We start from the raw sequence: 16,573 nt of genomic DNA, 5'->3' as shown, positions 1-16,573 counted from the left end.
CTGTGAATTCTCCAGAACCCTCATCTTTTCTTCATTTTGAAAAGCTGCTTCACAAGGGCGCCTGGGTGGCTCAGTCGGTGAAGCATGTGCCTTCAGCTCAGGTCGTGATCCCAGGGTCCCGGGATCGAGCCCCACGTAGGGCTCCCTGCTCAGCGGGGAGTCTGCGGGGAGTCTGCTTCTCCCTCTGACCCTCCCCCCTGCTTGTCCTCTCTCTCTCTCTCTCTCTCTCTCCCCTCCTCTCAAATAAATAAAATCTTTTAAAAAATTTTTTAAAAAGTTGCTTCACCATCATATAAGCATGGAAAACACTGGAACATTGCATTCTCCTTCTAAGACATTCATTGGGAACTTTGATATAGTAAAGGCTCTCGGAAGTGCTGTGGTTAAAAGGGAAAAAGCAGGGGCGCCTGGGTGGCTCAGTCGTTGGGCTTCTGCCTTTGGCTCAGGTCATGATCTCGGGGTCCTGGGATCGAGCCCCGCATCAGGCTCCCTGCTCCGCGGGGAGTCTACTTCTCCCTCTCCCACTCCCCCTGCTTGTGTTCCCTCTCTCGCTGTGTCTCTCTCTGCCAAATAAATAAATAAATAAAAATCTTAAAAAAAAAGGCGAGGGGGAAAGCAGACGACCTGTTTGTGTTTAACCCAGCATTTCTGAGCTTGTTTGCTCTCGGAGCCTTATTTCTGAGGAGCCCTTGGTAAGATCAAGCTTGAAGCCTGCACATTTCCACAGCCTGCATGCAGGTCTTTGCCTGTCTTATGGGGGCACCCCATGGACCGCCCTGGGTCCAGCACCCTGTGTTTCTCCTTTGTTCTATCATTCATTCACCTATTCCACATGCCTTGACTTTTTTTTTTTAAGATTTTATTTATTTGAGCGAGAGAGAGAGAGGCGGGGAGAGGGAGAAGCAGACTCCCTGCTGAGCAAGGAGCAACTCGGGACTCAATCCCAGGACCCTGGGATCATGGCCTGAGCCAAAGGCAGATGCTTCACCGACTGAGCCACCAGGGCGCCCCACACCTTGACTACTCACTGGCATGATGAGAGGTAAAAATGCGACTTCAGCTTTAAGAATCCTGTTAAGACTGACGGGGGAGACAGGACAGTGTGATCAGAAGCTCAAGGGCCTGAGGAAGCCTGGTGGATGGCACCTACCCGCTGTGGGAGCGGGGGTGGGTGGCTGCCTGCTGGATAGGATGTGGGCTCAGTTGCCAGGTGAAGGACTTTGGGTGGTCAGGTCATGGTTGCAGGAAAACGTGTACATCTGTGGAAAAGCAATGCATTATCTAGACTCTAGGGGACACCTCTTGGATTATCTGATTCCATCCTCTGTAGGCTCTTTTACAACTCTGCAAATTGTAGATAATGCAAAACCATTCTTATCTATAGACCGGCGGACTCCGAATTGTCCTGTAGAACGCCGACTGATCTCCCCCTCCCCAGTTTTGCCTTCATTTGCACATTCCTGATCGATAAATGCATCTGTTCTTCAGATTCTCTTGTGAACTGGTAATGACATGTGCCTGGTTCCCTCACTGATTTAGGAGTTTAATAAGCCTTTTTTTTTTTTTTTTACATTTTATTTATTTGACCGAGAGAGTGAGAGAGCACACAAGCAGGGGAAGCTGCAGAGAGAGGAGAAGCAGGCTCCCCGCTGAGCAGGGAGCCCAACATGGGGCTCAATCCGAGGACCCTGGGATCATGACCTGAGCCGAAGGCAGATGCACATTAACTGAGCCACCCAGGCGCCCTGGAGTTTAATAAACTCTAACACATGTTCATTTTTATATATGTATGACAGTCATGATTCTACCTCTTCTTAAAAGGATGATGGTAAGAGGCTCCCTCGGCAGAGAGACGCACATGCAAAGACCTGGAGGCTTGCTCTCAGCACCAAGCATTGAGTAACAGGTACCCTGACCCGGATCCTTATCCGAGCAAACTATCAGGAGCTGCTGCAATGGGCTAATTTTTCAGCCCCCACTCATGAAGGGTGGAGGCAGCTGGGGTAAAATGAAAACAGCGGGTGATCAACTGTCAGGTGTTGATGTGCATATGCCACTGGGGATGGCATGACTTGGTGTCACCTTGATTGGTGTGTTTACAGGGGAGCTAAATGCACTTCCGACATGGAATCTATCACAGCTTCTGACACTGCAATTGAGGCGGGCGCTCCTCCCTGACAGGGAGCCCAGAGGGAACCCCTCTGCTCCCCAAGCTCTGCTTCCTTGTTGGATTTGCATGACCACCTGCCCAGACTTGCTATGTACCTTCTGCAGTTAGAGCTGGAGCCCAGCACTGCCTTCTGGCCAAAAACAGAACCAACCAACCCACCAGCCAAGCAAAGCTCCAGGCAAAAGGCGTGCCTGTTGGGGTTCCTGGGCAGTCTCTCTGGGGAATCCACACTTGGGAGCCGGCTGGCTCTGGAGGGAGGGTTTGGGTCAGACCCTGGGGAGGGACCCTCCTTGAAACCACACACCCTCCTAGTGTGAGGCCCAGCATTCCACCTGCGGGGCCTCGCAGAGCCCTCGGAGGGTTTCTCCTACACACACCTACATGCAAAGGGATGTAGGACAAGGGCAGCCCTTGCGGCACCGCTTGGCTGGAAATAACCTGCATGCCCCACACTGGGGGATCAGTGATCCTGGGCATCCATTCAGTGGAGTCCCCAGAGCCCTTAAAAAGAACGAGGTTTCCGGAGTGTTCTCACACAGGCAGGGAAGCCCCTGCGCCCCCCTGCAGGCACCCAGCCCATGCCCCGCCCCAGCGAGACGCCCCGGGGCCTTCAGAGCGCCCCCTGCAGCCACCCTCAGCACCCCTGCTTTGTGTCACTCTGTCCCTGGCCTGGCGCTGAGGGGGGCCAGAGGAGTGAGGTGGAAGACGGGAGACTGCGGAGCCGGGTGGCCCTACCAATCCCAGCTGTGTGGCCTTGAGCCACCCAGCCGCCACTCTTTGCCTCAGTGCCCCCCTCTGTAGAGTGGGGACAATTTACCGACCTCACAGGTGACATGAACACCAGGCCCGCAAAGCAGGCGTTCAGTAAAGGCGACTATGACTTGAGTTTTGCCTCGTAGGGGCTATGGGGGTGCAGACCGGGGGCAGGGCCAGGCTCGGGGAGGTGCCCTGAGTCGTCTGCCGGGAGGAAACCTGCCCTGCCTGCCACAGGCGCCGGGTGAGGGTTACGCGTTGGGCTGTGGCTCCCCAGGCCGCCTCCACAGCAGACGACGACGTGCCCGAGAGGAAGAATTCATGCCACGAGGGAGGGGGCGGCGCATCAGGTGACGCGGCGGTTGACAGCCGCAGCCCTCACTCTCGCCTGCCCTGACAGCCAGCCCTGCTAGTGGCGGGGGTGACCTCAGTTCCCCCACCGGCGCTGGGGCTCGCCCTGCAGCCGCGGTCGCTCGCCCCGTGAATACTGTATGACCTGGGGGAGTTCTTCGGGGGTGGCGGACACTGAGCCTCCCGAGGCTCTGGGGGGGCGTGGGGGTCTGGGCTGGAAGCGGGGGGGGGGGCTTGGGAAGGGAGCCCCGGCTGGGCCTGGCAGCCAGAGACCCAGCCCCGACCAGGATCCTCAAAGTGCGTGACCCCGCGGCCCCCACAGACCTTCAGCTGGCTCCAGAAAAGCTAGACTTCTTTCCCAGTTAATTTTGTTTTCTTTCCTTCCTTCCCTTACTCACTTGGTGATTCCTCCTTTCACTTCCCCCTCCTTCCTCACACCGGTTGCCATTCTTTTAGCAAACATTAAAAAGGCATACTATTTTCTTTATTCCTTTCTAGGACCCCATGAGGAAGATTTTACCATGTCCCTATTTTTCGGATGAGGACAGCCAGTGAGGACAAGGGCCCTGCCGGTAAGAGGGTGAAGGCCCAGACTCACCCACGTACCTTCCTGCCTCCCGTCGCCGGGCCCTCGCGGGTCACTGGGCCGCAGGAATGATCAGAGCCACGCTGGCCCGTGGGGAGCTCACAGCCGGTGGCAGGGGCCTGAACTGTGGGGTTGGGAGTATGTCAGGGAAGGCTTCCAGAGGAGGGGACCTGGGATCTGGGGCGAGGGAAGGAGGGTCGGAAAGTGATTCCAGGGGCGGAGAAAGCATGTGCAAAGGCCCGGTGGTGTGGGAAAGGGAAGCTTAGGCCAGTGGGGCTAGAGTGAGGGTGCAAATGGAAAAGGACAGGAGACAGGGCTCCGCTCAGACGAGGTGAGAGTAGATGAGGGTGGTGGAGTCAGATGGGGCTCAGGGGCCTCCAAGGCTGCAGGGAGGAGAGCCTTGACTGGCAGGCATGTCCCAGACACTCTTCAAGGCTGGGCTGGGCCCCCAGCTGCCTGGGTCCTGTGCCAGCTAGAATGGGCATCTGTCAGGAAACCTGGGTGGCTCAGTGGGTTAAGCACCTGCCTTTGACTCAGGTCATGATCCCAGGGTCCTGGGATCGAGCCCCGCATCGGGCTCCCTGCTCCGCGGGAAGCCTGCTTCTCCCTCTCCCGCTCCCCCTGCTTGTGCTCCCTCTCTCACTGTGTCTCTCTGTCAAATACATAAATAAAATCTTTAAAAAATAAAAAATAAAGTGTCAATGGCTCAAATGAAATGTAGCAGTACTCACTTCTGGCTGTCTAGAATCATCTGAGGCGTGTGTGCTTTTATAAAAATAACACTTGCCTCATTCTCAAAACACCAACGAGTGATACAGGGAAGTACAAGGAAGGAAGCAGCAACCTGCCCACCCCCATTAGAAGACCAGCTTCCTAAGGGCAAGGTCTTTTCTCTTCTCGCTGTCCTCCCAGCACCTAGAATTTCCTGGCACAGAGTGGATGCTTAATACAGCCCCACTGCTCAGTGTTCACACTTGGGGGATGTCATCTATACACAGAGAACTTTGGAGAGGTAAAGAGGTGTCGGTAGACAGAAAGGTAAATAGTCCTAAATAATTTTAAAAGACGGGATTGTACCACACCTGCTAGATTGAAAACTAAAAGTAATTTTACTTAACAGGAAAAAAAACCCTAAAAAATTGCTGAATCGTACCTTTCCACAAAGGTATTCGTTCATGATGAATGTGTCTCGTGTTAAGAAAAAAAGATGATGAAATTCATCAAGAGATTGGAGTCTTGGGGAAAAACAAGAAATGCTTCACTTGGGCAGGCGCCATCATTCCTCGGGATGAAAAAGGTGATCACCTGCCTTACCAGTCTTCCCTCTGTTCCTGACTCTGACTCTAATATTTTCCCTTTGTCAAGGTTTCCAACACTTAGACTCTGCTCTGCAGTCATAATTCTCCTAGTATCTCATCTTAGTCCTGTATTTCAATGGACTCCATTTCTTTTTAAAGCACATTTTGTCCCTGAGTTTTGCATTAGGAGTCATCTTCTGGTTGTACCAGGAAAAGTGGGGAAAGACTTTGAAATGGTATCCCTGCCCCTGAAAACAGTCTACAGGGGTTCCTGTATTTAGGGACCTGTGCCTTTCATCATCTTGGAGCAAGTCTAAGTTGTAGAAAACTTCGGGCAATGCAAATGGTTCTCGTTCAGAGACATGGAAACGAATTTTGTGCGTTGGAATGCCTCGGATGGCCGCCTCGTGGCTCTTGTCAGTTACATACGTGCATGTACATTCATTTCGGGACTCCTTAGCTGCCTGTTTGTGTGTACTTGTTCTAATTTTCCTTTAAACCAGTTGGAACCTATTACTTGTTCCCTAATTATTTAACGAGTTAAATAAAATTTTTGACATGTGTTCATTTTATATTGTAGGAGAGTCATGATTTTACCTTTAAAAAAAAAATGGACCCTTTTAACTTTCGGCTACATTTTCATTGCTGAATAGTTTTGTTTTGTTTTTTTTTTTTCCCAAAGAAGGCTCAAGGGTGCTGTTTTCCCTGATCCTTTCCATGTTGTCTATAAATCAGAACAACCTCACTGGATGTAATATTCTTGGGTTCCCCTTTTTCCACACAACTTTGAAGACTAAGCTCCCTTGTCTTCTGGAATTGAATGCTGCTGGGGAAAAATGAGAGGCCAGACTGATTTTTTTCTCCCCTTGTTCGTGACTTGGGTTTTCCTCCTAGGAGCCTGAACGCTTGTTTTCTCTGTCCTTAAAGTTCAGTAACTCAGCCAGAGTCAGTGTGTTCCTGATGGTGATCATCCTGAATCCCTCTTTTTTTTTTTTTTAAAGATTTTATTTATTTATTTGACAGAGAGACAGAAGAGCACAAGCAGGGGGAATGGCAGAGGGAGAGGGAGAAGCAGGCTCTGCACTGAGCAGGGAGTCCGATGCGGGACTCGATCCCAGGACCCTGGGATCATGACCTGAGCCGAAGGCAGACGCTTATCCATCTGAGCCACCCAGGCGCCCCATCCTGAATCCCTCTTGTGCCCTCTCCATCTCTAAATATTCTTAGGCTTCAGCTGTCAGAAAATCAAGGAGCCAATCCCTCTTAGGTTGGAGGCTCTGGGCTCCATAACGATCATCTTCTCTCTGTTTGACTCTGTCCTTCTCTGAGTTCATAGTGATTATTTCACCTTTCTCTCTGCGCTGTGAGTTTGCCTTTCAGATGTGCGTGCTACACTGTGACTCGGTTTCTTAGACGTGCTGTGGTCCTACTTGGGTCCTCCTGTCTGCGAGCTCCCTCGGTATGTCTTGATGTGGTTTCTTGACTGTCTCTTCCTGGTGCTCTTATATATTGGATTTGGATTCTCATGCACTTTCCTCTGTCCTGGGGCTGCTGGTTTCATGGAAGCTGCCTTTGATCCTGGGCCCCTTTCAGCTTTCATGCCCTCATGTGATTTCCTTCCCTTTCCTGGTAGTTGGCAGGGTGGTCCTGCAGGTTCGTTTCATGGTTTGCTGAGCATGTCCTGTGGTCTTCTACTCGCGGCTGTAGCATGGGAACCAGCCTGCGTCTCCCCAGGACAGCTGTGAGGGCTGCGTGGTTCTCAGCTCCCTTTCCGGTAGCCCGGCTGTGCGGCGATGGAGTCCTCTACGGAGGCTGCCTGGCTGGGGCCTACAGGCCTTGTCTTTGCTGCTGTCCCCTACACACTCTGCACCCAGAACCCTCTCTGCCCAGCCAGGAGGGTGTCCTTCACCCGCCACAGGGCAGCCCGGGATCCGTGGAGATGGAGGGTCCTGGAGGCCACAGCTATGGAGACTCTTCTTGGTTTGTGGGTCCTTTCTTTTCATAAACAATTGGTCATTGTTACTCGTTTCGTCTGTATGGGGTAGGGGAGCCTGAAATCTTCCCCTCACTCTGTCCCCCAAAGTCTGAGCTCCTCTCCTGGGCAGCCTCCTAAAAATGCCAGGGTCCAGGACCTGAGAGACTGCTTCTGTGGGTCTGCATGGGACCTCTACCTCCCCACCTAGAGTGGTGGGGTGTCTAGACCTGGAAGCGAGAACTGCTGAGTCATCTACCAGGGCCATTTGCATTTTGGTCACATTAAGGGAAGACGGCTCCGATTATGTGAAACCACGTGGCTCTGAACGGTTCAGTTTTGGAACGTCTAAGTGGGTGGGCAAATCGGATCACTCATTCTATTGGTGAGGCCGAGGAGGCCCAGAGAGGGCAAGTGACTGGCCCAAGGTCATGCAGTGAGCCAGCAACAGTTTTGAAGAACTGGAAATGCCAACCCCAGACGTGGGGTCTGGGGGTCCGGGTAGCCCACCTCTGAGGGCAGGAAGGGCTTTGTCGGTGGCATGAGGAGCCCCCCCTTCCCATCTCCCGGCCTCGCGGAGAGGAAATGGTTGTGGCCCTGCTCCTGGGGAACTGTGGTCACGAGCTTCCTTGGGGGGAGGGTGGCCACCCCAGGAGGCACGCTGTCAAATCCAACCCTCCCGGAAGGGGTGGCCCCACTTCCTCTCACGCCTGCCCGCACCCCCTCCACCAGCTTTCAGCACGAGCCCAGGGCCTGCTGACGACCCGGGGCCAGGCGGCAGGTGGAGCGGTCCTGGTCAGGAAGCAGAGGCGGGAAAGGCAGGGAATCTGGGATGAGTGCCGGCGAGGCCTCGGCTCAGGCCTCTCTCAGAGGGTCCCCCAGCTGCCAGGGGAAGGGGCTGCCGGAGCAGCTAGGGCCCTGGCCGGGGCCCTCAGGGCAGTCAGACAGAGCCGCTCGGCGTGTCCTGGCTATTCGTCGGCCCCTGGCTCCGTTCTTGTCGCACCCCACCGGCCTGGTGACATCGGGCAGCGCGAGCAGAAGCCCAGGTCCACCCCCTCCCTCCTTCCACGGCCCTCCACGGCCCCACTGGCTCAGGGAAATAACAGGACCCTCTCCACGGGGTTGTGGCAGGGATTGATTTCTGCAAAGGCACACGGGGGACAAGGCTCTCGGTAACGGGGCCACCAAGCCCAAAATAGATCCAGTCCACAAGGTAGCAAGAAGTATCTCACTGGAGTTTTTCGTGAGGTCATGGGGAAAGGGAATCTCACTGTCCACCACAGAGCTGCAATTTTCTCTCTGGGGGCATTTCTGATCTTTCTCTGCTAAGTCCCCCCCCCACCCCCCACCTCTTCCCAGCGTCCCTTCTATGGCCCAGGCCCAGGCCTCTCACGCACCCCCCCAACTGTGTCCTGGGGAGCATGTGAATCACGACAATGGCTGCAACTGGCGCCAGGCTCCAGCAAGTACCTGGCGGGGACTCTCCGGGCCCCACCAGACCCAGGAGCACCCGGGGAGGGAGTGCCGACTCTGGCCTCAAACTCAGGCACCCAGGCTCCAGCTGCTTCCACAGCGGATGCTGAACATGTCCCCCCCCCCGCCCCCCCCGCCGCCCTGCCCCCCCCCCCCCGGGGACATGTGCACGGCCTTCCTGGCTCTTCACAGCAACCCCAGGGGGAAGAGGGGCCAGGCAGCCACCGCCAATTCTGGCCCCAAGGAATCCCGTTTTTCGGATGAGGAAACGAATGAAGAGAAGCTAAGGGCTCATGTGGCGGAGGAACACAGACCCGGAACACCCCTCCACGTCTGACAGTGTGGCCGCCCAGCCGTCCCACTGAGCAGGTCATCGCTGGGTCTGTGAGGGGCAGGCCCGCTCCCCTTTCACGGGGCCCAGACCGCCTTGTTATTACGGCCAACCGTCGTCACACATTTTTGCCTGGGATTTCACCCTCCTCATTTGCTCTCACCATCTTACTGTGGAGTCTTCCTCCCACTGTGGAGGAAGCCTGGCTCTCAGGGAAGGACAGGCAGGGCTGAGCGGCTCCCCCCATCTCTGCCCCAGGGGCTTGGCTTGGGGGAGGCCCTGTGTGTTCCTGGGAGTGGCTGTACTGTCCGGGGAGCCTGGCCAGGACCTCAGGGGCGCTGGCCCCTTTGACAACCTGATGAGAGTCGTGGCCTCTTTCCCAGAAATCTGCACAGACTCACAAACATAAACTTATAACTTAGGAGTTGATACACCCTCTGACATCTCTCCTTGGGTTTCCCAGGGGCTCCTGGTCTAGATTAAGGCCTCCTACGTTACGGGGTGCTGTGTGCCAAGCTCCAGAACCCCAGAATCCGGATGCTTATGATGTTTGGATAGCTGGGTGTGGCCATGCCTGAAGCAGGCATCTTTTTTGGAGAGAACAATTTTATGAGAGGATTATGTTGAGAATGGCTGACCCCGCTGAGTGAGAACGACGTCCGGATTGTTCGCCAGCCAACTCTGGCACAGATAGAGGCCACATAGGACAACAAATATATAGCGTGGGTCTCTGCCGGAATGACAGCCACCCACGTTCAGTGAGTGCCAGGCACCGTGCTGCACGCTGCTCATGTGTTATCTTAAATCTTCCTAACAAGCAATCCCACGGGGTCATGCTATTCTGATCTCTCTGAGGCAAAGGAAAGTTAAGTTACTCAAGGTCACGCAATACACTGACCCAACTGGTGGCCTTTGACCTCAAATACTCTGACCCAGGAGCCTGTGACAGTCTTCCTTTCTGTGAGCTGGTGACACTCACAGCCAGGGGAGGCCGGCCCCGATCTGTTCTGAGACAACTCTGTCCCCAGCTCCGTTGGATCCTGTTGGGTCTGGGCAGAGAGAGCAGGCGCCAAGTAAACACCGAAATGGCGTTTTTCTGGAAAGCCTCTGTAACACATTGGCGCCCCGGCCCCCTTGTCTAGGAGTCCCCGATGGACCGTATCATGAAGTGGCATTTGCCTGGCCCCGGCGGGGAGACAGAACTCCGCTCTCAGGCAAATTTGGCCGGTAACGTGATCCCATTTGACCCCGCAGGCTGGCAAGGCCTGGGAAATGTCAGCTTACACTCCTTTCCACCCTTTCCGAGGGGGTTTCCTTTGCCCCCGGGGCGCTCTGCAAAGCTGCTTCCCTGCAGCCGAGCCACGGGTGAAGACGTACTTTGGCGCTGGAAGGGGCTGCAGAGCCTGGCTCTCCTGTGACACCAGACCCCTGCCTGCACAGGGCCCCCCCGCTGAGCAAGGCTGTCGCACTGCCATCTCCTTAAACCCCTCCGGGCGCTTCTACCCGACCCGATGGGCTTGTCCAACATCAAGCACGGAGGGAGCTTAGTCATCCGCCGAAAGCAAGGGTGAAAGAGAGGAGAATGCCTTGCCCGAGGCCCAAAGCTAGAATTCACAGCAGCTGAGGTTTGTATTCACCCTGAGGGCTGACCCCTGGTGCCCTTTCCTCTACCCGAGGCCAGGGGTTAGGGGCTGGGACGGGGGCGGGGGGGGGGGGTGAGGGGCGGAGGAGGGGGGGTGGGGGTGGGGGTGAAGGGACTGGCAGCATCTGCCTCACGGCGGGGGGGCGCTTGTCAGGACTGCAGACCCTCGGGCCCCAGCCCCGATGTTCGGAATCAGGAACCGTCTGCACCACTTCTGTAGTGATGCCGAAGCTGAGAACCACTGCCGTAGGCCTCCGCCTTCTCGGCTGCGACGTGAAGCCCTGTCCAGGCAGGAATGACTCAAGTTTGAATTCCCACCCTCCCCGCACCTCGGTCCCTCCCTGGAGCCTTTCCCACGCGTGATGACTCCAGATACGTCGCAGAGAATAGGGAGCTGGCAACAGATGCCGGTGATGGTACAAAGCTTGGCACGTAGGGGATGATGCACCTCCGAATCAGTAAGTGGGTAAATCAGCTAGCTCTCTGATAACCAAAAATATCAGCGAACACACACAAAAGGGGATCTCAGTGAACAAGGCCAACTGGAGGGCAACTTCCCCTCGCCCTCGCGAAGCCAGCAGAAGCGGTGAGGGAAGCCTGGAGGGGCGGGTCTGGCCACCGGGCTGTGCGATTCCAGGTTCGGCAGGCCCGAGGCCCCCGTCCCCACCCTCCGAGCTCATCCTCCCATGAAGGGGGCAGTCCAGGCAGATGCCTTTACAGTGGCCCTCTTCACCCGCCCATCCGCCCCTCTACCCCCCCGCCCCCGCCATCCCCCATCAAACAGACGTTGTGAGGCACCTGCTGTGTGGCAGCTTCTCCCGCCACAACCCCAGTCTGGGGCAAAGCACAAAGCTAACGTAAGGACTGAGGAGGGGGTGATGGGGCTTGTGAGGCGGGGGTCCTTGAAGCCCGGCCGGGGCCCCCTCCCGCTGCCCCTGTGCAACACCGGCTCCTTGCGTGGGAGTTCCTGCTGTGCTCCTTGAGGCCCCCTAAGCAGGTGACCCAGCCCAGGGTGCCTGTCCCCTTGAAGTGAGGAGGGCGGTCAGGTGGAGAAGGGTCACTTTCTTCTCAGAAGTGGGTTCCTGGGCTGGCTCTGGGATCCTCTCACCCTTCCCAGAAGGTGAGGGAAGGAGAGCCGGGGGGCCTGGGTGAGCCCTGGGACCCCCGGCCTGAGGGCGGCTCGGCCTCCCCCAGCCCGAGGCCGACCGCACTGGAGCCAGCAGGCCCGGCGCGGCTCTGGGGGGGGGGGGGGGTGGCCGCCCAGGGCCCCACAGCCCGTTCCGAGTCCACAGGGGTTCCTACCCCACAGCCCTTCAGCAAAGGTGGCGGAGTGGCTGTCTCCTTGCTTTATTTGATTATCAAAATGATACAGAGCTTGTTGTAAAAGTCAATCAGTTCGGCAAAGTAAAAATCACCTCAATCCTGCCACTTCTACTGTTTTGGTCAGCAACCTTCCTACACACACGCACACGCTCTCTCTCTTCAGTAGCCATGCTGTTCTGTAGCCTGCTTTTAGGAAAAGAAGAGCTGATGTTTACAAGCTGTATGACCACCGAGCCCTCCCTGCAGCTGTGTGGCTGGGGGTCCGGGCCGGGCGGTGTGGCAGCAGGGACTCGCGGGGAGGCGGTGGCACCCTCCTTGCTCCCCAGTAACTGCTGTGGGTGACTCCCCGGGCCAATGGGCAGTGCGTTCACCACATGCTCTTCGATAAAAACATAACTTAGCACAGAGGGGCGTGTGTGGCCTTTGAGGGATCACTCCCTGGGCTTGGGGGAGGCGGTGTGGGCGAGAGAACACAAACGCACACACACGCACGCACATCGGGGGAGATCCCGAGCCCAGGGGGCTGCACCGGGGGCCCCAGATGGACCCTCCAGGCAACAGGGACCTCCCGCCGGGGAGCGGGGAGCTGTTGGTATCACTCAGGCAGACACGCCATCTCTCTGGGGTGTCACCAGAGCATGTTGGCAACCCCTGGCCCTGCCCATTTTCCCTCCTTGGCCACTGGGATCGGTCTGCTCCTGTCGCCTGTGACCCTGAAAGCTGCCATGGTGTCTCCCTGGACACCCAAAGGCCTACTGCCTGTCTGCTGGCGTCCCGCTCACCCGCTCTGGTCTTTCCTGACCCTGCGGTCAGGGCAATTTTTCTAACCCTCACACCAGATCATAGCTCTCTGCTGCTTTAGCACCTTGCCTGGGCGCAAGGACCGTGTGTGGATTGGCTTCTCTCCCTCCCCCAGCCTGGCCTGAGCCCGGGGAGGCCCCCTAACGGGGCCGTGCTCTGTCACACCTCCAGCCCTCCCCTCTGCGGCTCCCTTTGGCCTGGGGCCTCCTTCTCTTGTTCTGAATTCCTCATTCTTCAGGGCTTGAACTTCACTTCTCGTGCCCCCCCCTCCCCCGCTGGACTAGGCCGCCCCCGGGGGGCTCCCACAGCTCCCCAAATACTGCTCTGTTTGCCTTCTCCTGGGGCGTGAGAACCTGTGCCTCCCTCCCTGACCGAAGCTTGCCGAGGGCCAGGGTCATGCCCGAGTCTCTGGGTTCCGGGCAGCACAGGTTCATGGAGTACGTGACCACAGCGGCGCGCACCGCCACCACAGCCCGCAGGGACCCCGTGTTTCCTTTAATGTGCGGATGAGAAACGGAGGCCCAGAGAAGCCAGGGAGCACGCGAAGGTCACTCACCTCGCGTGGCGGGCGCCGGGTTGCTTGGCTGGGTGCCGAGGAGCCGGCGGTGACAGAGGGACGGCTGTCCCTGCGCCCGCGGTGCACGTGCATGCTGAGTCGCAGTGGGGCTCGCGTGGGCGACTTCTCTCTGGCACCAACTGTTAAACCACAGCCGCCGCAGACGTTCACGCTTCTGTCTTGAGGTTAGAAGGGTTACAGCCTCCCGAGGGTCACGAGAGGCACGAGGTCCCTCGCTGGGGAGGCCCAAGGGTGCCGGGCGTGGGCAGGACTCCAGCGAGAGGTCTCGGTTTCTGAGACGCACTTCCTTCCCGGCTGGGATTCAGTCTCACGGAGGTTCTTCGGACCCTGCCTAAGTCCGTGAAGGTCGGCTGGGTCAGGGTTCCCAGCTCACCGCCCTAGCTTCCACTCCAGGGCTCTGCCCCACGGAGGGAGCGCTCTCTGCGGGCGGCAGGGAGCTGCATGCTCCGCTCTAACCCGGAGCTGGGCCAAGGGCCAGGGTCTGACCTTTGTGGGGCCCCAGGGCTCCTGTCCGGGACCGGGGACAAGCGGACACCCGTGGCCTGTGTGTCTGCTGGGCCTTGCGTGGGACTCAAAGGGACAGGCCCACAGGGGTGAACTCCAGCATCCTGAGAAGGCCCAGGGGCCATCCGAGTCACCGATGGTCACCAGTGGTCACCGGACCCTCTGTGGGATGGAGGAACCACAGCCAAGCTGTGAGGACACCAACACTCGGCAGGCCCCCATCCCTGCTTGAGGGATGCCTCCCTCTCCAGGGTTCTGTGGACTCAAGTTTGCATTTCTGTCTACCCTGTTAGCTTGTCCTCTGCCCTCCCCCACCAACCAGGAGAACAAGGGCCCAGCGGCCACCCAAACCACGGTGGAGTCTTGTTCCCTCTCCCCACCCCCCCCACCCCCCCGCAGGGAAAGCGGGTCCGCGGGTGTGAAGAACAGGAGTATGAGTGATTTGGGGAAAGCAGCTTTCTGAAGGCCAAGGGTGCTTGTCCTAGCCGCTCTGCGGTGCCCTGCACAGTTGCGGACGCTGCAAGAGGGGGGTCTGGTCAGGGCTCGAGTGCCGGCCGGCTTGTCCGAACTGTCTATGAGGCCACGTGGGGGCCGAGGCAGCTGCGCTGAGGAAGTGGCCACTGCAGGCTCTTGGGGACTCCACCCTAACCCTCACAAAGGGCCCACAAGGCCAGTGTCTCTCCGCCCAGATGTCTCTGCCAGGATGGGAGCCCAAGGCTGGAGGCCCATGCAGACTGGGAACTGCTCAGAGTTGGAGGGATGGGGCCGGGGCTCCGAGAGAGGCTCCTGAGGGCTGGGAGCAGCTCCAAGTCACAGGAGAAACAGTTTCTTAAGAAGAGCAAGGGGCCCTGGACCACAGCCTCCACTTCCTCTTCTGTTCTGGAGAAAAACCGCAGCTCAGCTGTGCTGGCTGATAATTCTGCAGCTCTATCCCTGATGTTTCAGCAGGTAGTGGCAGGTGGCCCCTGGGGCTTTGGATGGAAAAAACGGGGTTGGGAGAGGAGGCTGGATTGTCCAGGCAAAGAGCATAGACCTGGATTCCTCAGTCTATTGTCTAAACTGGAGCACTTTCAGGAATGAAAGGGAGCGGTCTTAAATACTACACTGGGAGAGCAAACACCAACTGGGGCTCTTCCGGGCAAACCGGGATGTACGTTACCCTACTTATCACCGCTTCCTAGCCGTGCGGATTCGGGCAGTTACATAACCTCTCTGAATTGTGGTTTCTGCATAAAAAAGGCTAATGTCTTGTGCCTGCCTCCCAGGGCTGTTGGGAGGGATTAAAGGAGTGAAGTAAACTATGTGAAAATTCATGGAACAGCCCTCGGCAGAGAGTGGCGTTTGCAGGTTTGTTCTCCTCCTGTGAAGAAGTGGGGTCCCTGTTCTTAAAAGCAAGCAAGGACCTGTCCACTTGTTGGGAGTCCTCACGGTGGGAGAGCCCAGCGAGGGTGCGTATACAGCTGGAGTCAGATTCTAGCCCTTGTGTCCTCCATAGGGCTGATGGGGGAAGGTGGTAGAGCCCCAGGACCCCCCAGCCCCCATCCTCAGGCCTTCCTGCACCTGGGGAGGGTGGGACAGTGAAAGGTCCTAGGCTGGAACTCTGGTAGACTTGTCCCCCACCTTCCTTCCGCGCCATGGTGATTTCTGTGCAGGAAGACCCCAGTAGGGCCCGGTGGCTTTGCTGTCATGGGCTGTCTTTGGCTGCCGGGGGCACACACAAAAAGTCTGTGTGCTTCTGTTGTCCTGAGATTGCCCCACGTGGATGTGATGCGGCCTCATTCCACCCCCAACACCCCCCCCCCCGCACCCCCTTGTCCTCCAGCAGGGGGAATCTGAGAAGGCTGGAGGCTGAGATGGAGGAGGAGGCCACTTATATTTTCTGTGCCTGTTCCTGGGGCCTGATGAATTGACCAGAGCCTGTTCCAACCCAGAATTTCTTAAAGAGGTGGGTGTGGGGCCCTGCTCTGCTACTGGACCCTGGGCTGGCCCCAGGTTCCTGCTGCGAGGTGGGGTTAGTGTTAGGGTCAGAGTCGGCTCCCTCTGCATGGCCCTTCTCCACCCCCCCCCACCCCCCCCCCCCGGCCTGGGAGATAGGGGCACTCCCCAGAGATAGCACTCTCCAGGATCTGGGCAGAAGAGGCCTCAGGAAAGGAACAAGTTAGGTTGGAGCCAGGAAGTGAACCAATGTCTCTGTGCAGAGCTGCCCCGTCACCCCCCTGAAGATGCCACAGGTGGATGTGACTTCCGGCCAGACACCCTCATGCATTGTCAACATTCCCAGGTGATCCTATCCCAGCAGCCTCAGCTACAGGCTACTTTTGTCCTGTGTCCTTTCCTCACCCAGAGGAGGTTCTTCTGGCTGTTCGAGTCAGAGCTGGCTGGAAAGATGGTTTCTTTCGAAATGTCAGCTCTGGGGGCGCCTGGGTGGCTCCGTCGTTAAGCGTCTGCCTTCGGCTCAGGTCATGATCCCGGGGTCCTGGGATCGAGCCCCGCTTCGGGCTCCCTGCTCCGCGGGGAGTCTGCTTCTCCCTCTCCCACTCCCCCTGCTTGTGTTCCCGCTCTCGCTGTCTCTCTGTCAAATAAATAAGTAAAATCTAAAAAAAAAAAGAGAGAGAGAGAAAGGAAGGAAGGAAGGAAGGAAGGAAGGAAGGAAGGAAGGAAGGAAGGAAGGAAGGAAGGAAGGAAGAAAAAGAAAAAGAAAGAAAGAAAGAAAGAAAGAGAGAAAGAAAGAAAGAGAAAATGTCAGCTCTGGAAGACATCTTGAGAGAACAGAGCTCAGTGCTCAGCAGAGT

Source organism: Eumetopias jubatus, unplaced genomic scaffold, assembly GCF_037043125.1.
Source record: "Eumetopias jubatus isolate StellerSeaLion01/CBP00866 unplaced genomic scaffold, mEumJub1_p1.0 scaffold_7, whole genome shotgun sequence".
Lineage (NCBI taxonomy): Eukaryota > Metazoa > Chordata > Mammalia > Carnivora > Otariidae > Eumetopias > Eumetopias jubatus.
The sequence above is the reverse complement of the archived record's forward strand: the minus strand, read 5'-3'. Positions refer to the sequence as shown.